This window comes from Equus quagga, chromosome 8 (genome assembly GCF_021613505.1).
Source record: "Equus quagga isolate Etosha38 chromosome 8, UCLA_HA_Equagga_1.0, whole genome shotgun sequence".
In the NCBI taxonomy this organism is placed as follows: domain Eukaryota; kingdom Metazoa; phylum Chordata; class Mammalia; order Perissodactyla; family Equidae; genus Equus; species Equus quagga.
Window position 1 is genome coordinate 35,990,824 of NC_060274.1, and position 27,775 is coordinate 36,018,598.

Genomic DNA, 27,775 nt, shown 5'->3' on the forward strand with positions numbered 1-27,775 from the left:
ACATATTCCATGTTTATGGATTGGAAGACTCAACATTGTTAAGATGTCAGTTCTTCCCAACTTGGTCTATAGCTTCCACGTAATGTCAATGAAAATTCTGGCTAGTTATTTTATGGATGTCAACAAACTAATTTTAAAGTTTATTTGGGAGACAAAACACCCAGAATAGCCAATGCAATATTGAAGGAGAAGAACAAAGTTGGAGATCTCATGCTACTCAACTTCAAGACTTACGATAAAACAATCAAGATAAGATGGTATTGGCAAGAGAAGAGACAAATAGAGCAATGAAACACATAGGAGGAAAAAAATGTGGCTGTTTATGACAGTTATTCACAATTGCCAAAACTTGGAAGCAAGCAAGATGTCCTTCAGTAGGTGAATGGATAAACTGTGACTTGTCATCCAGACAATGGAATGTTATTCAGTGTTACAAAAAAATGAGCTATCAATCCATGAAAAGACATAGAGGAACCTTAAATGCATATTACTAAGTGAAAGAAGTCAATCTGAAAAGGCTACATACTGTATGATTCCAACTATATGACATTCTGGAAAAGGCAAAACTATGGAGACAATAAAAGATCTCTGGGTGCTGGAAGTGGGAGATTAGGATGAATAAGAAGAGCACGGAGGATTTTTAGGACAGTGAAAATATTCTGGATGATACCATAATGATGGTCATATGCCATTAGACATTTGTCCAAACTCATAGAATGGACAACAGCAAGAGTGAAACATAATGTAAACTATGGACTTTGGGTGATAATGGTGTGTCAGCATAGGTTCATCAGTTGTAACAAATGTACCACTCTGGTGACAGATGTTGCTAATGGGGAGGCTATGCATGTGTGCAGGTGGGGGATATATGGGAAATCTCTGTACCTTCCTCCCAATTTTGTTGTGAACCTAAAACTACTCTTAAAAAAAAAGTCTTTTTTTAAAAAAAGGCATTTTCTGTACAATCACAGATAGCATGGAGTTGTATCTTACCCATAGTGAGGGTAGAAAATCCTACTAGGTACCCTTTCCATGGTAATTTCCCATAAACGATCATCACTTTATGTATGTTAATACTTCACATCTATGGATTTCAAAGGGAATGGTGAAGATTAATTCCCTAGTAAAAAGAAAAAGGTAATATGTAAGCGATCTGTCAAATATTACTCAGTAATGAATGGGAGAAAGAAGAGTCTAAAAAGATTTTTTTTCTTATGTTCATTGCAATACTTTGGGGGGGATGTTTTTCCACATTTTTTTCCTCCTATGTGTATACAGGGGACTACCCATATGTGATCTTTAAACACAACTTCGATCATACATACAGTAGAACATACTCTACTATAGAGTTCAATACTCTACAGTATTGTGGCACATTGTTTTTGCTTGTTAATATATTAAAAATTTAATTCCCATAAGTAAATATACAACTAAAGAATTGGCTATCTTTGTGTAGTCTCATGTCGAGCTGATTATCATAATTTATGTAACCAATCCCCTATTTTTGAATATTTAGATTGCTTTCAAGTTTTTACTATTATAAACCATATTGTGATGAACATCGTATCTTTGTCCACTTGTACAATTCATAAATATATCCTTAGAAAAATTTTTAGAAATAGAAAGGCTTGGTTAGAGGACCTTTGAAGTTGTCATAAAAGTTCTTTGGAAATACCAAGAAATGTCTAAAAAAACCCGACACAATCTTTTGAATACCGTAATGTGGTAATTTTGAATAATTTATGAAATCCTTTATTCATCCTTTGGATTCCTATTTTCTGTCTTACTAACAAATATTTCAAAGACCATCTGTTTGGGTTTTCCCCAGACATAGACTGTAGGTGTGCAATCCACTTACTAAACTTCTTTCATATTTTTGACAGAAAAGCACAAAACTAATTTTTTAACTTAAAGCATGAATTCAATCTGTTCAGAATCCAGGTGTTTAGCTGTGCCAAGAAAATGTATTATTTTATAGAGAATCTTTCATTTTCAATCAAAAATTTGAAACAAAATACTTAAACACATCCTGCCATTGGATCCAAACATCATTTGTGAAACAAGATCCATTTTTCAGCAAGAATCCAATTTCAAGGTATGTTTGTGGAGCAAGAGCCTTTCTCCTTCATAGATCTTGAGCCCTTCAAACACAAAGCTACTAAAAATTGAGAAAGAGGAAGAGGAGAAGGAGGAAGGGTCTGCTGCCCATGTGAATGTAATGGCAGTCCCCAGTTGTGCTCCAAAATTTAATGTAACCAGTATGTTAATTGATTAAAACTTAATATTCACTTTTTTGTATAAACAGTCATACAAATGTTTCTTAGCCAGCAAACTATTTAATCCACAGTACAGTTGAATCTACACATTATAAAAAGTAGAAAACATTACTGTTGTAGTGCCAGTAGTTAAATTAAAAAACCCGCTATGATGCTGGTTTGATAGTTTCGTACTTACATTGAATATTGGCTTATGAAGAAAACCAAACTTATCCACTGAGGGGTTTTATGTTTTACTTTGTTGTATTTCTGCAGTACTTTCGTCATTTATTGGAATGTGACAACCAAGAAGCTTATCCACCATTTATGGCACTGCTATCATAGGGCAGTGCAACCTTAGTTACAGGACCCCTGACCCAGAAATGAGGTTTAGCGCCTTTAGATTGTCTCTTTAAGGAGAGGAATGACTTTAACCATCACTAAAGCAAGGCTCATCTCCTCAAAAAGAGAACATACCAAGGAGAATACATTCTTACAAATGAACGTGTAAGAGAACATTGCACACTAAAGTGAAGCCAGACCTGCAAACCTTGTTGGACTCTCATGTGGTATTTCCAGCTGTTCTGACAGCTACTGGAGAAAAATAGTTGCCCCAGACCCCATTATATTTATGTGGCAGCGCCAGAACCCAAGACCTGACATATCTAGCCGATACATCACAAACTTCTTCTTTGACACATAAATGTCTGGAAAGTACTGAAGGAACTGCACCCTCCCACCCCCACCCCCATCCCCGCCCCACCTACCTACCCATACCTCCCAAGGCCACCTGAAATGCTCCTCCCTTCGTGCCTTTCCCTCACTCTGGTTCCTGCAGATCCTACTTCAAACTGAGATGTTCTGGCCTTCCTGTTCCCACAAGCCAGCTCCCACTCCATTTCCCCAATCCCATTCTTGGGACACTACCCTCCTTCTTTTCATTGTGCTTCACATGCCTGTCCGTGGTGCAGTGAGTGGAAAGGAGGCAGGGGAAAGGTCTTTCTGATGGAATTCACCATGGAGAAGAAACCATGCCCTCCTGTCAGTTGATAGAGATGATGAGCCTCTCTCTACCAAAGCTGACCCTGGGTTCCTCTATCCTGAGGAGAGAAGGGCTAGTGGTACATAAAGCCTGTTTAACAGTTTATGATATGTTGTGGTAGACATTTACTGGATTGTCTGTCAAGCACCCTTTCCTAAGATTTGTCCTCCTACCACCATGCCCTCAGCCCACCTCCACAGGGTGCCTATAAAGTCCTTCCACTTACTAGATACAATTTATTGATCTTCATCCCTTCCCTGAGATATTTGGCATTAAGACTGAAAGAGGTCAAACTGTATCCTGTTTCTACAAGATGTCTCAGGAATTTTTTTTGTTGAAACAAGTTCAAATTCATTTTCTGATGCTTACAATCAAAAGAGCTCTGACCAATATGTACACACACGCACACACACACTCAGACACACACACACACACTCAGACACACACACACACACACACGCACATTGGCTTTCTCTTCTAAGCAATCTTTATGTCATATCTTCCCTGCCCTTTGCTCTAGTAAGTGGGTTTTGGTAACCAGGGAAACAGTCTTGATTCCTAGCCCCAAGGGATTAAGGAGAGGTATCTCGGAAATAGACAGGGCTGAATTCCCTGCTCTTTGGGTGACAATACAATCGCCACTCCCACCTCTCCTTGGTATGTTCCTTCACTTTCATGCAGGACTTTGCCACCCTTCCAATGCTAGCTAAATTTCACCTAGTAACTGATTTTACCATATCTTCCCTGCTGGATTTCAGATGAACAATTACAGATGAGCTGGATACCAGGCCAGGAGCCATGTTGAAAGGCAGTTGCAAGTTCAGAAGAAATTATAATACTGAGCCCCTCAAAGATTCTGGCTCAATTATATGGTTCAGGGACTAGGTCAGTAGAGTACTATCCTTCAGCTCCCATTCCTGGTTGATCTGGAGGTGGGATGACTATAAGGAGAGAATGTTCAGGAAAATCCCGAGGCCAACCAGGCAGCCAGCCAAAAACCTGCCTGCAATTGCCACAGAAGTATTCCTATCGTAATAGATATACTTTGAGGTCAGAGTAACACATCTCTTGCTTAAGTGGCATGTGGTTGGAAGAAAAGGCTCTTGCTTGTTGATAGAAAGGAATAAAGCACTGAACAACCAAGATTCAGACATGACTTTTTGCAATACAATCCTTCCTAAATAAGGTACAGTCTACTCTCAGAGCGCTAAATTTCTACCTTCTCTGAGTTCCCAACTTAAAATGCTTGGAAATCTCTCCTCTTCCACAAACTGAAATGAATCACAGGTTTCTCTTTCTAATGATCTAAAATGTTGCTAAGTTTTCACTCTAGTTCACAATTTGTAAATATTATCTAAGATGCTTCTTTTATGCTAAACTGCAGGATTGAAGAAAATATTCAGACTTTAATAGTGATAGTCTTGAAGATGTGGTGTAATTTCATACCTGGAAAAGGATTCACTGGTAACAGTTATACACTGATGAGGATTATTTTAGGCTGGTTACTTTTAAAACTGCAGATGAGAGGGGGCTGGTTACTTTTAATAAAAGCAACTCTGAGGAGCGGAGTTTGCTTGCCCTTTTTTGGGAAACATTTACGTTTGTAAGGGAAACCTCTATCTGTAAAGATGCCTCCCTCTCTGTGCCAGGAGGAAGAAGGGGGATGCCCTTATCTCTAGAAACTCTTAATCAATGCCAAAGGCAAGAACTTAAGTTGTTTACTGTCTGGCAACCTCATGTAACTGACCACCCCCCCAACATCCTCCTTTGTCTTTAGCTGAAGATAATATTTAAGCAGTGACTTCTGCCATTTACTTAATCCAGTTTGATTCTTATCTAAAAGTTATAGGACTACCCAATAACCAGACCCTACCGGCACTGATACCATTTTAACAACTCTTTTTACATATTCTTTCCTTTGTCTTGTAAAGAGATAAGTCACATACCTATGCCTTAAATTTAGCCTTACTCTCCACCCATGTGCGCAGCAGCAGCAGCAGCTCCCCATGGCAGCAGCAGCTCCTCCTGCCCGTGGGTCCTGTCCCCACGCAGCAGCTCTGACTGCCCATGGGTCCTGTCCCCATGCTATTCCACACTATTCTCTAAATAAAAGAGCACTACTGCCAGATCTTGAGAGTCCAAGAAATCTTTCTTTTGACTCCTCGGCTCACCGACCCCGCATCATACCCTATGCTCCAAGTGCCACACTGGTGCAAATGGCTGCAGGACCAATGCCTTCAGTGCATCTACAAACTCAAAGAGTCATTTTGTCCCCTAACAGTGGCCCTTTTCTGTGTTTACTTGTCTTGCATTCGCCAAATTATGCTAGCCTACTCGAAACTCTTGGAAATCACACCAGAGTTGTAACTGAGTAAAAAGGGGCTCTTTCTGCTCACCACAATTCAGTGCCAATAGATTGCAAATGAGGCGGTGGTTGAGAAAGGAAAGTTTATAAGATTAGTTAGCATAGTCAGAAGATGGTGGACTAGTGTGGTAAGGAACCATCTTAAAATTATACGGAATCTTGAGGCAGTTATCTAAGGGAAATAGGCAAGGGTGGGGGCTTTAGGAATGTCAACCATCTGGCGTGATGGACTTCAAGGGGCCTCGTTATCTCTTTCTTTTGTCATTCATGATGGGTACCAATGCAGAGTTTTTCTTTCTGGTGGTCATCTTGTTCCTGGGGAATTCAGAGAACAAAGTTATCTTCTTATCACAGCTGGGAGATATATATAAGCGATTCATAGAACTAGCAGATCATGTATTTTGTAAAAGCGAGAGGTGCTTAATCATCTAGGTCATGTGCAGGCTAGAATGTATTCACGGAGACTAATGAGTTAGGCTCATAGTTATAATATTGCTTCCCTTCCCTAAGATGGCTTCCCTCATGCTAACTTAAGATCTGGCTGTTACAGAGTGACTCCCACATCCACTAGCTATGCAAGAGCTGCGCTACTTTGTGGATAACATGCGTTTCAGCCAGGAAGACCTATCCCAACTTTGACAGGGCGTGGATTTGTGCAAGGCAAAGAGTCGTTGGTTCCTTGCTTGGCACCACTCCTACTTAAGGTGTCAGGAAGCTATTCCTCACTTGGCGCATTAGATACTGGTGTTTATAATACACTAAATCTGGTGACATATAGTTAGTATTGTCAGAGTAAAGTGTGCTTACATGCCTTCTCTCTTTGTTTCAGGAAGGTTTCTGGGAGGATTTTTACTCAGCCTATTCAAAGGATTATATGGGGCATCAGCTTGTCCTGGAGCTTCCATGAGTGTGTTCTTGAGCCCTTGACTGAATTCCTTCATCCATGAAATGTGTCTGAGATCCCCATTTCCCTCTCAGAAATAGTAACAATACATTACCACTATGTAATTTGTTTCGAAGATTGTTCAAAAGGCCTGGTTTTTATTACTCATTTACTCAGACGGGATTCATTCTTTTAACAATTAGCATATAGCCAGGGTAGACACATGAATCCTAAGAGTAAGGGACAGTTATGCTACGAGCAGCCAACTACAGAGCGTGAAAATATTCAACTAAATTCACACAGACTCAAATCAATTCCTGCCATCTGATACACTTTTACTAAGTTTTTCTCTTTTCCTCTCCCTTTTTTGAGGATATATCCTTAAACTGGATCCATCACCTTTTCTCCAAAACCTCCTCCTTTTGAGTTTCCTTTCTCTGTGATGGACACCACCCTACATGCAGTTGCCCCTGTCAGAAAGCTGGGTGTCATCCCTCATACATCTCCTTCGCTCGTATTCCCAGATCTCAACAAGTACTAAGTTCTGTTAATTCAACATGTTGACATGCCACTCCGTACCCTTCTCTCCATCTCCTTTATGTCTTTCCCAGTTCAATTCACCATCAACCCTCCCCTAGGTGACTATAACAGCCTCCTAGCTGGTTTCTCTGCCTCCATTCCTGTCTCTCTCTACTTCCTTATTCACATTGCGCCAAGAGAGATATTTTAGAAGGGATGCATGGTTGTAAAACTTCTCTGCCTCAAACCCTTCATTGGTTCTCTGTTGCTCCTGGGATAAAATCCAGTGTGTTATATGTACCACCTCTCCAGCCTCATAGGCCACCACTGCCTCTTCCACTCTCTTCTCAAGCCATACAGAATTGCTTGGAGTGCCCAATGTGCCCCACTCTCTCTAATATCTGGGTCTTTGCATATGCCAATCTCATCATTTAGAATAATATCCCTGTCCCCCGTCCCCCTATCCCGCTTCCATACTTGATTGCTAAAGCCTCAGACTTCAGAACTGTCACTCATTGCTATTGCCTTAACAACAGCAGTAAAAATTGTCTATTAATATTTTTCTCAAGGAAATATATTTTCTCTTTCTGGTTTGTACTTATAGCAAGTTTCCTAGGATTTTACACAGCTCAAGTTGCCAGTTTATGCCCGGTTATCATGAAATTATAACATCTTTTGCACACATAGGATGGTCCTTCTATCCTTGGCAAGTGAATTAGGGACCACTAGAAACTAGAGCTCTTTGGAGCCACTAGGGTGTTCTTCCATAAACACACAACTATTTACTTCAACTTTGAGGTGAGTAAGTTTCTTTCAGTGTCTAATATTGCCTATAATAACTATTTCCTCGCTTCCAGGCTATCATTTGATGATGAAAACAGCTTAATATTTTACTATATATCTCCCATCCAGTAAGTTATAAAATAACTTGGCTCTCAAAACAATCTCTGACTCTTGGAACCTTAGCTGAGCTTTCCTGAATCTTTGCAGACTGGTTCCCCGCTTTGTGGAAAGCAGGAAAGCTATATGGACACAGACAGCTATGTGGACTGCCTCTGAGGTTCCATTTTTTGAGTTTACAGTACCAAGTCCAGAACATTCAAGCCATGGGCACTTGTTGTTAGGACCATAGGAATTTTTTGTTTCATTTGTTTCATTTTCATGACCAAAGCCTTTAGAAACACATTGGCATAAAATCATCAAATACGGAAAGCAAATTTGGTTTCTTAATGGGAGTATTTAATCTTTCCAAGTGCTGAGTACAATTAATTTTCATCTTCCTAAGACTTAAGGGTGTGCTTGAAAGTCTACTCACAGATAGATTGTCAGTGTTATCTTAAAGATTTTCACTTGTTTATTTTGGGTTTTGTTTGTTTTGTTTTTCTACCTACAGCATCCACAGTAAGAACTCATTTTCCTTCATGATATGTATATAGATAGATAGATACATATCATATATCTCTATATATATTTCAAGAGAATACACACACACACACACACACTATTGAAACAAAACTTCCATGACATAATATTTACCCTTAGTATACGTGATTCACACTGACATCATTGACATTTTTTATTCTATCCTACCTTATACTATCCTACAATAATCTGGTCACTACCCATTAAGTTGACTTCCTTATCTGCAATTGAGGCACAAGCTGCAATTTGAAAAGCATTGGTTTATTACATTTGACAACAAGAAAATAACAAGGCAAGTAAAGTAGACTAGCGTGACTAGTGATTTTATTTTCTAGAACATTTTCCCATCCTTTTTTCCTTTTATCTCCAGGTGATCCTGTTGGGGCTTGATTACCATGGCTTCTTCATTTCCCAGCCTTTGAGGGGAGCTTGTGACTAAAGTTGGGTCAATTCTAACACATTTCCTCCTGGACATAGTAATCATTCCAGGTAAGGACATTTAACCCCAGATGCACTGTTCAAAACTTCTCTGCTGGAATGAGTGTGGAAGATGGCCTCTTCCTTCGGGCATTGCCAAGCTGTGAGGATGTGGGCGTAGACTGTTGGCGGCCATCTTCTTCTTGCTTGTGTGGAGGAAGCCCGATTGCATGATTCCAAGCTCTGTTAACGGATGGCGAGAGACAGAGAGAGCCCGGGGAGCAATATTTGAGCAACTGGATCAAGCTGTGAAGAACTCTAGATTTATCTTGTTCTCCCCAGGTATATGAGACAATATAATTTTCTTTTTGCTTAAGCTGTTTTGAATCGAGTTTTCTCACTGGTGAAGTGGAAGAGTTCTGATAATGTGGTAAAGCAGGTGGACACAGAGAACTTGATATCAATGACGTGAGCGTGAAGATCACATGCGTGTGTTCAGCTTGGAAATATGCTATCCTCTTCCTCCCTTCTTATATCCACGAAGAAATGGGCTCTTCAGTGACTTATGTGGCAGGATAATATGGATTTTAAGTATTAATTCATATGTCCTTCCCCCCACCAGATCCTCTACCCCTTGTCCTTTCCCCCGTTCAGTCAGCTTGGCACTCTTTGTTCATTTCCTCAGAAAAGGGATGGCACCGCAGAAATACAAAGTCTTGGCTTTTCACTTTCAGTTGCCTAGGCTTCAGGAGAACATGAAGAAGCTGTGAGAAACAAGACCAAAAGCTTTCTAACTGTCAGACCAGAAAGGGATTCCCAGGCTGAGGGGAGTGACAGATGAAGGGGACATGATGTGGGAGAAAGTTGGGAGAGGCCCTAGGAAAAGTCACTTCATTCTGCTCTAGAATCTGGTCCCACAAGCAGAGTCCAAGATCAATGCCTGGAAGACTTCCTGGCTCCACTGAGGGGAGGACCAGGCTCTCTCTGTGCTGAGGAGCTTCGTTAGTCGTTCTTGCATTGAGGCTCAGTGAGAATTTCCCTTCTATAGCAGTTACCACATGGCCTGCTGAGTGTTGAGGAGGAAGACTGCCTTTCTGTGTCCCTCTGTACCCATCCCACTAATCCTGGGTAGACAACCCCCACCGGGATACACAAAATCCCCCTGAAGTGGAGTGTGAGGCCTGGATACAGACAGAGAGGTTATTGAGAATGAAGAAAAGCCTGCTGCACCTGAACTTGGAGGAAGCAAATTATTACCAGACTGAAATCTCTCCAGAGCTAGGCAGTAATAAAAAAAATCCAACCTGACCCGCAGCCAATACTGAACTGCACATTTTTGTTTCATGTCTTCTCAACAAATATTAGCCAATGATAAGTCCAGTGCTAGCTGCTGATAATATAAAGATGACCAATACCAGAGTCCCTACCCTCATGTTGCTCACAGTGTGGGAATGTGTAGTTGCAGAAATGTATGTAACTGATCCTATCCAAAAGGCTGATGGACTGATGGGTGACCTGGATCGCTTCCCAAGGCCTCTTCCATTCTGTCATTTGATAATTTTTCTTTTTTTTCAGTCAAAAGCTACCCTGCATTGTCACGATTTTCATTTGTGTCTAGCCATAAGCATTCAACCTCTATAGTTCAATGAAGGAATTTTTCTATAATATTTCCCAAGGGGGAAAACTTGGCATTAATTACAGTTTTAAAAACCCAGAGTAAACGATGCAAGCAAGAGCCTCTGAGAGATCACTTCCCCCACCTTTATTGATAAATTCTGGCAGAAGTGTGTGGCGCCAGTTTGATCTGCTGCAAGTGCTTTCCGCTGGGCCTGGCTCCTAATCACAGCCTTGCCAACGGGATGGCCTCCTTCAGTACAATTTCCACTCGAGTGCTGTATCAATTCTCTCCTCTTCATAGAAATAGCCTGCCCTTCCTATTTCTTCTCTTCCTCCCCAAACTCCTTCAATAATTGACGCTAGCCCAGAGCCTGGAGGCCCTGAAGCTCACCCTTGGGCAGCCCTTGATTAAGAAGCCATCGAGTGGCCGCGCCCCACGTCAGAATCCTGATCTCTGCAGTCAGGTCCGTGCCATTAAGTGGTACTTGAAAGAGACTGCTTAAGTACATGGCTTTGTGGTGGGTTTTCTTTCTTTTCCCCCTACTTCGTCTTAGTGAGTCTTTCCAAAGAAATACATTTTGAGCTAAGAGCCTCTTCCAGGGTGGAGAGTATATCTGTAGGTTTCAGGGAATTAAAAAACCAGGCCACCCCCTGCCAGGTTAGTTAAAATGGAGCCAAACAGCTCTCCTGGAGGAGGAGACGGCCCCTTGTAAGGAAGTGAACCACCCTCCTAATCCACGAGAGAGAGGAATTTTTCAGAAGTGGAAGATGGATGATTTTGAAAAGATTATGCTGCATTCCAAAGACAGACACTGTAAGTAGAACATTCTAATTGGGTGACTGTGTTACAGAATAAGTTAATAACGGAACTGACCACATCTTAAGAACAGGCAAAGCATTTCCCTGAACAATAGTTTTTCTACATTCTTTTCATTCTGTAGACTCAGAGAAGGTATTTGGATGGATCATAAGCCTTTTGTGAACCCGTGACCCGGATTTAGAAAAGCTGAAATTAGTGCATGCCGACCTTTCCTAATAAGCTCAGCTCACCCCTTCCTGGCTCCCGTCCCCAAAATGAACTCTAAAGGATAGAATTCAGAAAGCAGGAACTACGTGCACAAAGAGTTACAACTGAAGTTTAGTGTAACCCTGTCACATTTTGACAGTAAATTAACCAGTTAGATGTCACATTGGGTAGAACATACTCCTATGGGTTGTCAAGGACTAGAAAGAACTACTGTTGATTTGTATGTGCTTTATTGAAACACTGTAATGGGTGCCTCTCTTAAGACAACAAAATTAACCGAATTTATGCTCTTCACATATGGCAGCAGCTTCATCATATTTAAATGTTCCAAGGTTGGCATTGGAGAGAGAATTTTCATATGGGAAGCCCTGGGTGCCTCCCAGGAAGAGGCCATTTTTTCACATCAGTGTAGACAGTTCTCCAGCTTCTCTTAGAATCCGGGCTGGAGGAAGAGATGGCTGGAGATGGGAAAAGTTTAGCTCTGGCTGCTGATTAAGGCTCAGGTTCCAATTTTGAATTTCATGTTCTGGAATATTCTTCCCAGTATGACCAACACTTAAGAAGTTCCCTTCTCTGGGAGAAAACATGTCTCTGAACTATAGGGGAATGGCTTTACTCTATCCCCATAAGATATCAAATGAGAACACAATAGTCCAAACTCAGAGTAAGAGATAGTGTGTGGGTCTTTTCTCTACTTGATCACCTATAATACATAGAATCACAATAACTTACACAAATGTATTACATTCATAAATAGTTGCTCCTTAAATTATTTCAACATCTCAGCAAGTTAATCATGATCACGCCCTTTCCTTTCTCAGAATATTCCACCAGCTCCCCTTTAACTCTCAGAGAAGCTCTAAACACTTTAGCACAACATTCAGGGCCCTTCAAGGAGTAGAATGAACAATCAAGGAACAAAGTTGAACAGTATAATAATGTTTAATTTGTGGCCAATTCCCTTCTAGATTGTGGTCCTCCAGTGCATGATTGCATTCCAATCCTGTCTTTGCTGTTTTCCATCCATGTGACTTTGGAGAAACCACTCGATGTTTCCATATAAGGAAACTGAGTTTCAGAAACATTAGCTTCTCCAAGGTTACCTGGATGGAAAATGGCAGAGGTGGGATTGGGACCGAGTTTGTTTGACTCTAGAGCTGAGCCCCTATGAGTTCCTCTGAGTCAAGTCCCTGCTGTTCACAGTGATGGGGACATAGCAGAAGAATATTGTTATTATAAGTCCCTCTCCCAGGTGGCAGCAGAGCTAAGTGCCTAGCAATACCTCTGTTAATTGGCATCTCACATGTTTTGAGTTAATGATCAAGTGAATGACTTCCGTTCTCAAATGAGGAAATTGAAACTCAGGGAGGTTAAATGGCCTTCACAGTTGTAGGCATAGAAAGTGACAAAGTCAGAATTATAACCCAAGTCCTTTGATTCTTAATCCAGTGTTCTTGCCATGCCACTCACTGAACACATATTTAAAATTTATAATTAGGGAGAGATATAATTGTGAATAAAAGAATGAATATTTAAACTTTCTAAGAGAAGAGATCTTTTGTAGAAAATTTAATCTTATTTGTTTATTGGCAGGAGTGACAAAATATCCAGTTTTAAAAGTAACTCATCGTTGTACTTTTAAAACAGAATTTTAAAGTAAAATCTATACTTCCCCGTAGATGAGTAAAACCAGATTTTAGTAGGTAGGCTTGAAGGGGCTGGAAGCATATTTATGATAAATAGAAAGGAAATCTATTTTTATTGACTCAATCCTTAGGATATCAGAATGAAAGCATATGTGTGTGCTTATGTATTATTCTCCTAACCATTTTTCCTCTCTTCAATGTCTAGGACATCCTACCTGAAAATACGGGGGGAAATTCAGAATTTACAGTAGATTCTTAATTCTTGACGTGAATAAAGGCACAACTTAAAAAGTCAAATGTGGCTTTAGCAAAAGTAAATAGAGTTGTTGGGTTTCTGCCCGCTATTCTTTCCAGAAACTCTTACTCATCAAACATTGAAAGTGAATATAGCTTCAAGCTTAAAAAAAGAAAGAAAGAAAAGAAAGATAACTTTTCCCTCCCTAGTGTTGAAATACCCTATTAAAACCTTGAGAATAAAACTTCCTTCCCCATCAATGTTTTCCTTTTCTATTAAGCAGATATTGATTTCCCCTCCCCTGCTTTTGACACAGGAGTCCAAATGACCATGGCTTTTTGCTTTGCCTCCTTCTTTGTGTCCTGATGACTGCCAAGGCAGTAAGTTTATGAGACGCCTGGTGCTAGGCAGCCAACAGGGGGTGCTCGCTGCATATTTGGATGAAGGGAAGAAAGATTGGATTCAAAACAGTCTTCAGTTTTATTTTCCTTTACTTTCAATGCAAAAGTAGAGACTACAGTTCTTCTCACACACAAAGGTTTTGCAAATACGTTCCGAAGCAAGGTGAGGAAATGCATCGGTCGGTGGAGGGGCCTTAGGGAGAGCCAGTATTTATACACGAAGCAGGGCCTGGGGTTCTGAGGAGCTAGGGTCCCTGAAGGATTTGGGTCATTGATCATCAATTACACCTGCATTTTCTCAGCTATAATGACTAAGTTTATTGGATAATTTATCAACTTCTTACTTTGTGTACATAGAAACAATGTGAGTAGTGAGAAAATATGTTCTAATTTTGCTTTTCCTGGTTCCTTCTGAGCACATCACTTCGCACTCAGTCTCAGCTTCTCCATGGATAGTAGGCAGAATGGGCTCACGATTCCCACAGACAGTTTCTCCTATGTATAAACTTGCTGGTTCAAATGGCAAATAAAAATAATAAAGACATTTTGGAATATAAAATTTTGAGGACAGCCATGCATTTTCACATTAAGGAAAGACTGGAGAGCTGTTAGGATGCCATGTAGTTCTTACCTGCTTAGATTCAGATTCAGTTTGAATTTATAAAAATCCCTAAGAATAAAAATGTGGCATATTCAAATATTATCTGATTGTGATGTTAAAAAAAATCAACTTTAACCTTAGAAGGAGGTTAAAAAGAGGCTGCTTGAACACAAGACAAAGGCTGACAGAAACAAGTCATTTTGAATTATTTGCCACTGAAAATAAATGAAAAAGATCAGAAGTAAGAAGCTCTCATTAAAGAAAATATAGTATGTGGCAAGTCCTATAAAATTTATCAAGATACGTCATCGAGAAAAACCAAAAGTCATAGGTATATATTAAGATATTTAAAAAATAATTAATATTGCTTACTTTTTATTAGGCTAGTAAATAAGGTTTCCTATAGAATTGTTAAAACCTTTATTTTGATTTACGCAGCAAAGACTTCAGAAAGAGTGATGGCCTTAGCTCGTTATTCAAAGAAACCACAAGGAAAAATGTGCATCTTAGAAACATACTTTGTTTTCTCTTTCTGGAGCCCAAAGAACTTCTAGCTAAAAGACATATTTTGATTAAGATAATATTTTTCCCTAATCAATATTTTTTACCTCTGGGTTATTACTTCCTTGAAGGCTTCTCTGCCTTTTTTTTTCTTTCTAAATTAGTCCATGTGGTTTATGAGAAATCATCAGCACTGCCATATGCTGCCGTTTACATTAAATCTTTCCCTTAATATTTACTGCTGGTGGCAAGGCTTGTCTCCAGCCTTTATGGTTTGGCATCAAGTCTTGAAATGTGTATTTTATACTTAATTGGAATGGGGATAGGAGCGCAGGAGTAGAATTAACTGTTAATGAAATAAGGTGCCTCTTGACCAACATTCAGCGTTTCCAGCTTGGTTGGTAAAAGGCCTGAGCACTCCTTGGTGTGAAACCACATCCAGCGTGGTGTGCTTGCTTTGTACGTGTGCCTAGAATTACCCACTGTTAGTTCTCTGTCAAAGTGGTATACAAGTATCTAAATGATCATTCTGAATTTTTGTACTTAGCTCATTGCAGATGGGTGACAATGGTTTGTGGACCAGCGCGGGTCTGTGGACCACACTTTGAGGAGCACTGTTCTGGGTGTGAGGATGGAAGGGCAATGTGCACTCCCTTTGATCTCATTGGCCCTGTCTACTGTCCAGTGTCCTGTGTTTCCCCAAACACTCAGTGGTGGCTGTACATCTCCCCCTACCTCATCCCGACACAGATGCACACATGCGCACACACACACACACACACACACACACAGATAGTGGGTTAAGTTCTAAAATTAAGACTCAATATTACGTGCTTCCTTGACATCTGAAGAAATTGGGAGGGCCTTGAGTGGCGTAACCACAAGCTCCCCAGCTCACTCTGATGCCACAGATAATGTCCCCTCCCAAATAACCCTCCTTATCAAAGACCCAGGCACAGTTCCTGCTTATTCCTTAGTAGCGGGTTTCAGTTCCTTGACAGCGCGTGGAATTACTCAAACAAGCCAACCACACTCTCCCATGGAACCAGGAGGCACCCTATCCTCTTGATACTACAAAGATTGCTTCTCACTGCCCCCGGTTGTTCCCTCTGTTCCTGAGCACAAACGCTCTGTGGCCCTCAGTGGTGTGTGCTGTTCTCCTCTCTGGATCATGAGTCTAGGTAATTAATAAACTGCCGTCGATGTCATCTGTCTAGTCCGGTGACATGTGTCTCACCATCCCTCTGATCCTAGTGTTGGGGTCCCTCCTTTACCAATGGGGTGAATAGTAGGCAATTCAAATGCACACACACGCGTACGTGGACATGCATGTTTGCACACGCACACAGAGCTCCTGAGCAGGAAAAGGTTTATCCTAAGCCTGAGTTTGTAGGACAATGCCCTAAATTATAGTCCTGTCCTTGGACTACTGCTCTAAATCAGGGTTTGCATTTTCTTTTATTTATTTTTTTTTATTGAGGCAACATTGGTTTACAACGTTATGTAAATTTCAGGTGTACATCATTATTTTTCAGTTTCTGTGTAGATTGCATCATGTTCACCACCCAAAAACTAGTTGCCACCCATCACCACACACATCAATCTCCCCTTTCACTGTCGTCCCTCCACCCTCCCCTCTGGTAACCACCAATCCAATCTCTGCCTCTGTGTGTTTGTTTGTTGTTTTTGTTGTGGTTTTTATCTTCAAAGTAAGAGCGAGATCATATGGCACTTGACTTTCTCCATCTGACTATTTCACTTAGCATAATACCCTCAAGGTCCATCCATGTTGTTGCAAGTGGCAAGATTTCATCTTTTTTTTTTTTGTAGCTGAGTAGTATCCCACTGTGTGTATATTCCACATCTTCTTTATCCATTCATCCCTTGATGGGCACTTAGGTTGTTTCCAAGTCTTGGCTGTTGTGAATAATGCCACGATGAACATGGGGTGCATATATCTTTACGGATTCATATTGGGTAAATACAGGGTTTGCATTTTAAAATGAGGGAGGAGGAATTAGGAAGAGGAGGATGTGGATCTCTAGGTCTGGAATCAGAAGATCTAAGATGAAAAGGAGTGGCATCGAAAATGTCCTGACATATCATTAGCTTTAAAAAGTAGTTTTCCCATTCCTTTGATGGCATCATTGTGTGGTACAATGTGATATTGGATATGAGTATGTTTTTAAATGTTATATGTATATTTTTATTTACTTTTTTTATTATTAGTTTTTTTTTATTATGAGGAAGATTCATCCTGAGCTAACATCTGTTGCCAATCCTCCCCTTTTTTTGCTTGAGGAAGATTAGCCCTGAGCTAACATCCAAGCTAATCCTCCTCTATTTTGTATGTGGGATGCCTCCACAGAATGGTTGATGAGTGGAGCAGGTCCACTCCTGAGATCCGAACCCACCAACCTGGGCCACGGAAGTGGAGTGTGTAGAACTTTAACCACTCAGCCAGGGGGCTGGCCCCCTATATGTATATTTTTAAAAGGGGGGATTTTAAAATGATGGCTACCTAACAGCTACTGATTAATTCTGCACCATTTTCCCACTGAAGTCTCCATGAAATCAAACAAAGAAATGTAGCATTGCAGCTGCCCTGAGCTCGGGGACGGGCTGGTGTCCTGGCAGGAGCAGGGGCGGTGATGCTTCTGGTGGGAGGAGTCAGGCAATTCATCCTGCCCCTTCCATCCACTCCACTTTCATTTCTCCTCCATATATCCAATTTAAAATTTCTTTTGACTTGCAGTAAAGTACACGTAAAGTAAAATGTACCATCTTAACCATTTTTAAGAGTACAGTTGAGTAGTGTTAGGTCCATTCACATTGTCACTCAGTCAACCTTCAGAATTCTTCATCTCTCAAAACTGAAACTCTATACCCATTAAATAGCAACTCCCCATTCCTCGCTCTTCCCCACCCTTGGCAACCACCATTCTACTTTCTGTCTCTGTTATTTTGACTACTCTAGATATTGCATATAAGTAGAATCACACAGAATTTCTCTTTTTATGATTGGCTTATTTTACCTGTGTTCTCAAAGTTCATCCATGTAGTAGTGTGGGTCAAAATTTCCTTCCTTTTTAAGGCTGAATGCTATTCATATATCTGTACGTATATAGATATCACATTTTGTTTGTCCACTCGTTTGTCGGTGGACACTTGGGTTGCTTCTGCCTTTTGGCTATTGTGAATAATGCTGCCGTGAATATGAGAGTACGGATACATCTTCGAGACCTTGCTTTCAGTTCCTTTGGAAATATACCCAGAGGTGGAATTTCTGGATGACGTGGTAATTCTATGTTTAAGTTTTTGAGAAAGTGCCTCACTGTTTTCCTGCTGTACCATTTTATATTCTCACCAACGTTGTGCAAAAAGTTCCAATTTATCTATATCCTTGCCAACATTTGTTATTTTCTGGGTTCATTTTTATTTTTATTTTTTATAGTAGCCATCCCAATGGGTGTGAGGTGGTATCCCCTTGAGGTTTTGATTTGCATTTCCCTAATGATTAGTGATGTTGAGCATCTTTTCATGTGCTTATTAGCCATTTGTATATCTTCTTTGGAGAAATGTCTATTCAATCTTTTGCCCATTTTTTAATCAATTTTTTTTAATTGTTGTTGAGTTGTAGGAGTTCTTCATATATTCTGGATATCATCTCCTTATCAGAAATATGATTTACAAGTTCTCCCATTCTTTGAGTTGCCTTTTCACATGTTGATTGTGTCCTTTGATGCACAGAAGTTTTCAATTTTGATATAGTCCAATTTATCTATTTCTTTTGCCTGTGTTTTTGGTGTCATAGCCAACATATGCCAAGTCAATGTCATGAAGTTTTGCCCCTATGTTTTCTTCTAAGAGTTTTTTTTCTTTTCTTTTCTTTTTTATTTTGAGGAAGATTAGCCTTGAGCTGACATCCGCCACCAATCCTCCTCTTTTTGCTGAGGAAGATGGGCACTGAGCTAATATGTGTGCCCATCTTCCTCCACTTTTTATAGGTGGGATGCCTGCCACAGTGTGGCTTCATAAGCAAGGTATAGATCCACGCCTGGGATCTGAACTGGTGAACTCCAGGCCGTAGAAGTGGAGTGTGTGAACTAAATCATTGTGCCACTGGGCCAGCCCCTCTTCGAAGAGTTTTATAATTTTAGCTCTTATGTTTAGATCTTTGTCCCATTTTGATTTCGTTTTTGTATATGGTATTAGGTAAGGGTCTAACAATTATTTTTCATGTGGATATCCAGTTTTCTCAACACCATTTGTTGAAACATATATCTATTTTTAAAATGTGTTTTTTTAATTAATTAATTAATTAATGTCTTGGAGGAGATGTGTTTTCTTATTTGTGTGGTGCAGAGGCACCAGCCTAGGAGAGAGGATGAAAGCAGTGGAATGGAAGAGACAGTGGCTGAGCTCACTGGGCTGAGGGGTTGTTTTGATCATGAAGAAACAGTTAGGGAGTTGGAAGTGAAGGATTTGTATTTGTGAAATGCCCTGTGTGACTACGGGTCTTTGTTAGTTATCCACTGCAATGTAACAAATTACTCCAAAACCTGATGGCTTAAAACTGACATTTATTAGATGGGTTAGGAATCTGTTCGCTACTTAGCCAAGTGCCACTGACTCAAGAGATTGCTGTCAGGGCGTCAGCCTGAGTTGTGGTTTTATCTGAAGGGTTGACTAGAGAAGGATCTGCTTCCAAACTCACTCTCATGGTTGTTCACAAGATTCAATTCCTTGCGGGCTGTTGAACTGAGGTCTTCAGTTTCCTGCTGGCTGTTGGCTAGAGGCCTCCCTCAGTTCTTTGCCACAAGTGGCTCCCGATAGGGCAGTTCACAACGTGGCAGCTGACTTCCCTTAGGGACTGAGCAAGACAACACTCATGATAGAAGCCAGTTTTTTTGTAACCTAATCTTGTAAGTGGCATTTAATCAATTATGATGCATTCTATTCCCTGGAAGCAAGTCATTGAATCCGTCACACACTCAAAGAGAGGCAAGAGTGTAAATACCAGGAGGCAAGGAGCATTGGGGATCATCTTAGAAGCTGCCCACCACATGGTCCAAGTATCAAATAGTGCCTCTCAGGGCTGAGGTGACCAAGGGCCACACAGATTTGAGAGAGAGCCATTCATTATTCCCCAAGCCCTACACCACCACAGGTCATAGTACAGAGGACTTAGAGCAGCCTTCAGCAAGAGGGTATTTGTATTCAATCAGGACCATCATAAAAGCACAATTAGCCTAAGAAGTTGTTAAACTGGGTATTAGTGGCAGTGGCTGCAACACATTAATATGAAAGGGTACCATCAGGCAGAAAGTGCCCTTCACAAATGGAGAGACTTTGGTAGGAAAGAGTTAATTCTCGGAGCTTTGTATCCTAGTCTCCAAATCATCTCCTGCCACCTTCTTGGTCAAGCCTTGGATGAAACGTGGGTGCACATTTTTATGAGTGTGTACAATTAGAAGGTAAAATTTCACTAAGAACTATGAGCTTTTGGGCCCAGGTTAGTTTGCCGAGAGATACCCCGCGAGTGAGAAAGCTTATGCTGTACACCTTGCCTTGTGGAATCCTCCACTGTCATTGTTGGGGCAAACTGATAGAGATCTCCAGAAGCCCAGCAAGAGCAGGTGACTCTATAAGAAACACTTTCCAATTCATTGCTGGTTGCACAATTCGGCATGGCCGGTAGCAACATAGCTGTAGTTAAAGACTTACATTGCTCACCCCCATCTCATTCTCCTCTCCTTCCAGGTATACATGAGCATTATACTTCCATACCTCCTTGCCATGTGGAGCATCTTGTGGCTCGTGGGAGGGTGACATGAGTGCATTTAATTGCCAGTGTGAGACTTGCCAGCACACTAGTCCACTGCTGAGGCAACCGTGGAGAAGGCTTTGTGTTGAGAAGGAGCTACAGCAAGATTGAAGCATCCTGGATCCACTTCATGGAGAGGACAGTGGTCCTCTGCAGGAGGCAGTAGACAAGGATGAGGAAGAAATAGACTTCTGTTGTGTTAAGCCTCTGGGATTTGGGCTTATTTGTTACTGCAGCACACCTTGGCCCTTTCTGACTAAATCACTAGGTTTCCTTTTTCACTGTTGGCCTTGGTGGTAATGCTGTGGAGTTACTGTGGGCGAGGGAAGTCTCAGCTTCCTCAGTCAGTAACTCGTGAAGCAGCCAAGACCAACTAGGGTGAGCACGTTGGTTGGAGTAGGACCTCTGTGGAGCTGCCTGTGGAGCCAGCCGTTGTAACCTGGCCTTCAGAGAAGCCTCTAGGTTCCTGCTCCATCAGTGGGTAGAAAGGAGGACCGTGACTAATTCAAAGTCAGAACTCCAGTTGGCCTCAAGTCTTTATTTTTTAATGCCGAATTTGAGGAGAAAGTGAATTAACATCTACAGGGTTCTGACGGGGAAAGATGTGACTCCAGGGTTATTTAACCAGCCAATGTTTCCTGTGTCCTGGCAAAAGAAATGCATAAGTAAATAAATAACAAAACACAATCCTATGGTCAGGGCAACACAAGAGAATAAAACCATGGATTCAGCATATGTGAAAATAATCATTAGCAAATGTTATGTAATACAAATTGGAAAATGTTATGTAATAAAAAATTTCTGCAAAATGTATGATTTCTGGGGGCCAGCCCAGTGGTGCAGCGGTTAAGTTCACGTATTCTGCTTTGGCGGCCCAGAGTTCGCTTGTTTGGATCCCGGGTGCAGACCTACGCACCGCGTGTCAGGCCATGCTGTGGTAGATGTCCCACATAAAATGGAGGAAGATGGGCACAGATGTTAGCTCAGGGCCAGTCTTCCTCAGCAAAAAGAGGAGGATTGGCAGCAGATGTTAGCTCAGGGCTAATCTTCCTCAAATAAAAAAGTGATTTTGTTGGAGCAAAAAGTCTGGAAATTATCACAAAGGGAAACGATGAGGAAGTAAATACCTGCATAGAGAAAAAAATAATTATTGAATACAATATAGAAGAGCAATATTTTAAAAGGCTTCAGAATCACTCAGTTTTACCCCAAAATTTCATCACACTGTAAACATTCCAGAGCATTAGAGTAAAATGTAGAAAGACGTCTACTCCATTTTTACAAAGCTAGCTTGACTCAGGCACTGAAACCCGATAAAAAGAGCAGGGACATATTGCAGACAGATTTTAATTATTCATATAATTACCTAATCATAAATAAAATTCTGCGTTCTCACCTTAATGTGGGGATAATAATACTACCCACAATAGTCATGAGCATTACGTGAGATAACGTAGGTTCAGTATTTAGTATAACACTTAGCAAGTGTTCAATAAATGGTAGCTGCATTAATTTTGTGACGTTTTCCAAATTTAAAATATTTCAATGAATAATATCTCATTCTTGTTGTTATAAAGATACTGGTTTATCAAATGGCTGTGTAGGTTTATGACAATCAAAATACAAAGAGAGTTTTCTAAGAACCTGAAAAATATTTCTAGTTATTCTCGAGGAATAAAAGCCAATAATGGCAAAGAGAATTTTGAACAGAGAAATATTGTTGGAGTATTTCCCCTAACAAATATTACACCATGTAACAAAACTACAATCATTAAAACAGTGTATACATGTAGATTAGTGGAATAGAATAAAGAGGCTAAAATAAATTATGCCCATTATTTGACCAAAAAACCCCCATCACAGCTAGTGGCGAAAGATGAATTACCCAATAAATGTGTTGAAATGTTAGCTATTTGAAAAAATAATAACATAGAGCCTTTACCTCATATCTATGCACCAAATAAATTGCAAATGGAGTTAAGTGAAAATTTTTTTTTCTTTTTTTTTAGATTTTCTTTTTTTCCTTTTTCTCCCCAAAGCCCCCCACTACATAGTTGTATATTCTTCGTTGTGGGTCCTTCTAGTTGTGGCATGTGGGACGCTGCCTCAGCGTGGTTTGATGAGCAGTGCCGTATCTGTGCCCAGGATTCGAACCAATGAAACACTGGGCTGCCTGCAGTGGAGCACGCGGACTTAACCACTCAGCCACGGGGCCAGCCCCCCAATTTTTTTTTTTTTGAGGAAGATTAGCCCTGAGCTAACATCTGCTGCCAATCCTCCTCTTTTTGCTGAGGAAGACTGGCCCTGAGCTAACATCCGTGCCCATCTTGCTCTACGTTATATGTGGGACACCTACCACAGCATGGCATTTGCCAAGCGGTGCCATGTCTGCACCCAGGATCTGAACCGGCGAACCCCGGGCTGCCGAGAAGCAGAATGTGGGAACTTAAACACTGCGGCACTGGGCCGGGCCCATGAAATTTTTAATGTTTTAAAAAAAGTACCATACAGATGAACATATTTAACTAACCTTAGTATGGAGAAAGGCTTTCTGCAGGTATATATAAATGCAATGAAAAAAATTGAAAGAGAAATGACAGATTTGATAAAAGTTATGCGCATCAAAAACCCTCTGAAAGGAAACAACAAATCTACCAGAAAATGTGCATCTTTAAAGATCACATATAAATTAGTGAGAAACCATTCCGGAAGAAAGGGGGAAAAAGCAATTCACCGAAGAGAAATTGAAATTGCCGATAAACACATGAAGATGTGACGTATTTTGTATTCAAAGAAATGTGAGATTAAAATAACAATGAAATACTCATATTCTGCTTGACATATAGAAAGCTGACTTTTAAAATGTTAGCAACACTGGAGAGAATCCAGGGAAAGTCTCTTGGGAGTAGCTGAGCATTAAATATTGAGCAGACTTTGTCTACACTCGCAAGAGAGAAGCCCAGCGGCAGAACTTCATTTCAGGGGAGGGAGCAGGGGACAACCAAGGGTTTGCAGTCAGTGAGAGTGATGTCACGGCAAGATGCAGGGGAGTAGCTAAGAACCACGTCAGGCCAGATGCCCCTCACTGTCAGGGCTCTGAAAGCAGAGGATGACTAGCTCCTTGTTATCAAACATATTTATTTATTTCAAACATGTATATGTGTATCAATAAATTCCTGTCTTAGACAATAATCATATGAATACCGGTCAATGTGAAAAATATCAGGTGTACCAAAAAAAAGATCATTCTGGGGCCTACCTGGTGGCACAGTGGTTAAGTTCTCACATGTTCCACTTGGGCAGCCCGGGGTTTGCGGGTTCGGATCCTGGGAGTGGACATGGCAGCACTTGGCAAGCCATGCTGTAGCAGGCATCCCACGTATAAAGTAGAGGAAGATGGGCACGAATGTTAGCTCAGGGCCAGTCTTCCTAGCAAAAAGAGGAGGATTGGCAGCAGATGTTAGCTCAGGGCTAATCTTCCTCAAAATAAATAAATAAAATAAAAAATTTTTTTAAAAAAGATCATTCTTTTACCATGGGATGAGATTACAGGTTTTTTTTTTCTGTTATGGCCGCCAAATACAGGCAATTCTCTTCGTAAAGTGTCTTACACAGAACCAGATTTAATTAGATGCTAAAATAGGCTTTTTAGTCATGAAGAGAAAATTAAAGATTCTCCTTACAAAAATACCTGGCTTTTTGACTAGAACGTACACTCAGAGGTTTTAGAAAACTTTTGTATATGGCAATTTCTCCATTTTATACCAGCTGCTTTTTAAAAATAAAATGTAACATCGCATGTCTTTTGAAGTCAATTTTAAGATCAGTGGAACAATTTTGTATCATCTCAAAATAAGAATCACAAACTTTTCTATTCAGAGGCTGAAAATGACATTAAAACAACAGTAGAATTACAGACATGCCAAGCCTTTAACTACCGATTTTTCTGTTTCCATGACATAAGTGTGATTGTAGCCTAGTTGTTTTGTATTTAAGACCTGGAGTTGGCATCTTCCTGGCTCCCTGCGTGGGCATGCCTGTGTGTATAACCCATGTGGACTAGTTAGGATTTGTATAGCTCTGACTTGTAAGTGCCTTGTAGGGCTATCAAAGTTCATTTACAGTGTCTTCACAGAAGTCTATCAGACTGGTTTTGGTTTCAGTCACAGGTATTGAATGAATCACACAGAGAAAGGACCACGTTAGTCCAAGAGACTGGGTTCCTGCTACATCCAGGGCTGAGTTCTGCACAGAACTGGGAATTCTGTGAGATGGAAGAGACTTTCCGAGGACAGACAACCTTTTGGGAAACACGTATGTAATTTTACCTTTGTTTTTCTTCCATAATTTTTTCCCAAAAGCGTTATCTTAATGCAGGGCTTGCAAACTCAAGTGCTCAAAAGGGCCAGCAGCTGACAAAAATAAGTTGTTATGACTTTGTTAAATTAATACTTATTATATGGAGCACAGGGTGCTGAATGGTCAGTCATAGGTCAATAGCAGAGCACAAGAAAAATTGAAATAGAGAAGCTTATCGCTCATAGGTCCTGGAGGAAGTCCGTGGCCTGCCTCAAGGGGCCACAGGAGGTCAAGGCAAAATGCACACAGAGAGAAGGGAGCTGGGGCACACGCTTTTAGGAGGGTTCCTCGGTAGAGTGCTTTAGGGTTCCCGGCTGGGGTGAGACTGGTCAATTCAAACCTCAAGAGGGGGTTTTTGTTAAACTCCACAGAGGCCTTAGCCAAGAGGCATACTGAGGAAGGCCTTGGGAAGCTGGGGAGACAGTTGATCAAAAGAGCTGTTGTAAAGTCATATCAGGAAGTTACTTTTGCTTGTGACTCCAGAGCATGCGCTTACATGAGGGCTGCTGTCAGTTTCAGGTCCCTGCAGGCTGCGTGACCAAACAAGATGGACCCCGAGGCATCAATACAATGGAGAAACAATGCAATGGAACAGCTTAACTAAACTCTCAAAGCAAGGGGAGTGTCTGGAGTCAGCCGGGTGATAACCGGAGAGGGCTTGCTTCACTGGAAGGGGCTGCTGCCCATTAGCTCCCATCTTCTGATGCCATCCTGGCTGGAATGCAGACCCAGTGGGGCCACGCAGTCAGTGTTTTCCTGAGAAATGCCCTGTTATTTAGATATGACAACTGCAAAAATAAAAAACAAAAACAAAAACTGTGAGTAAACAGAGAATGTCAGCAAGACATGCAGCCAGTGGCTCCCCAGGGTGTGACTTCTGCTTAATGTCACATCAGGGTCCCTTTGCCTGGCAGGACAGAGCAGTCTGCTTAACTGTTTTTGAGAAATAGTAGTACTTAGTTCTTACAATTTTGTTCCAGAACTTTCTAGCTGTGGGGAGAGTTTGTGCGTGTACTTTAGTCTCTTCAGTAAAATGGGGATATTAATATCTACCTCTCTAAATTTTTGTGAGGCCTTGATGGATCGGCCACGTACGGAACTGGCATGTTATCTCTCTTCCCTCTTGTTGATAGGATAGTCTCCAGGCTCCAACCTCACCAGTTTCACTACATCCTCTCCCTCTCTCTCGCTCACTGTGTTCATTCTCACCCTCTACCTTTCCTCTTGCTGTGCCCCTAGTCTAGAAGGTTCTCCCCACTTCCTTTACTCATTCTAAATATCCTACAAGATCCAATTCACCTCCCTTTTCACCTCTCTTTCTACAAGGCGTCTCCTTGCCTTATTCCACCCACCGTTGTTCTCTATAATCTTATTTCATTATTTTTTCTTTCGTAATTGCAGTTCTAGGCACAAAGTAGCAATGAACAAAATTGTGAAGAAGTTTTCCCAACTAAATTTAAGATTTCTTATGAGTAAGAATACAGCTTTGCTGCTTCTTTCAATAGTCCATAAAGCTTAATGTAATGTTTTCATGATAATGAGCACTAAGAAATGTGAATAATAGAGTAATTTAGACATTCATTTCTGAGGAAAAAAGGTAGCTTAGAACAGACTATCTTCAGATATCCTCTGAAGGTTTGTCATTCAGATCACTATGTTTATCACAAAGTAAAACATAATGGAAAATTACCAAAAGTGACATAATGAACTCAGGATTGCAAGATTCGACAGAAACCAAATTTAAGGTATAACTTTTCTAGAGAAAGACACGACGGCAAGACAAGCAGAACTTGCCAATGGAGAGGGAGCCTTGGCCATCAACTTTTGCGCCATTGTCAATAATGTCTCCAATGTAGAGATAAATAAGATGAAAGAGTATAACCTGGCTGTTAAACATGGGATTTGTTGGTTCATCTACTCAATACTCATGTTCACCAGGTAACTTTCTCCTTTTGACTTGTCTTTCCATTAAGGTCTTTTTATAGGACTTTCCTTGGTCATGTTGACCCTAGATTTTTGGCCCATATGACCTTTATTTCTCAACTATAAATCAACAAACTCGTAGTTGTGGTGCCTACTTTAGTTTTTCAAACACTTTAGTTTTGCAAAAGTTTTTGAGCCTCGTCCCTCCTGCATGCTGACAAGTGTGTAATTCAGGTAATCCTTGAGAAGAACTGCCCTGATCTACTCAGCCTGTCTGATTTCACCCCTATCACATCCATATTCAGATTTCTATATGACACACCAAAGCGACAAAGTGAACAAGTATAATCCATTTTCCTCTTCATTCTTCTCTTCCCAGTAGCTTAGTTAGATTTATGGTGTACCGTAGTTACTCATTCATTCAAAATTATTAAGAATACACTACATGTCCATCCCAGTGTGGATGCTGCAGGAGCAGATATTGACCCTGCCACAGTGAAGCTTTCCCTCCCACAGGGTTTTGAACCTATCTGAGTCAGTTGGTCATGCGCAACTACTAAGTTCTTTTTGGTAGCTATTGGCAACCGCTAGTATCAATGCTTTGATAGTTAGCTAATCCTCCACAGTCTGGTCTTAAAGGAAACAACGTCGCAGAACAAATTCTGCCACACATACAAACATTTATTAGAGAAACATTTTTAGCAAGCAGGCATAGAGACCGTCACACAACTCACT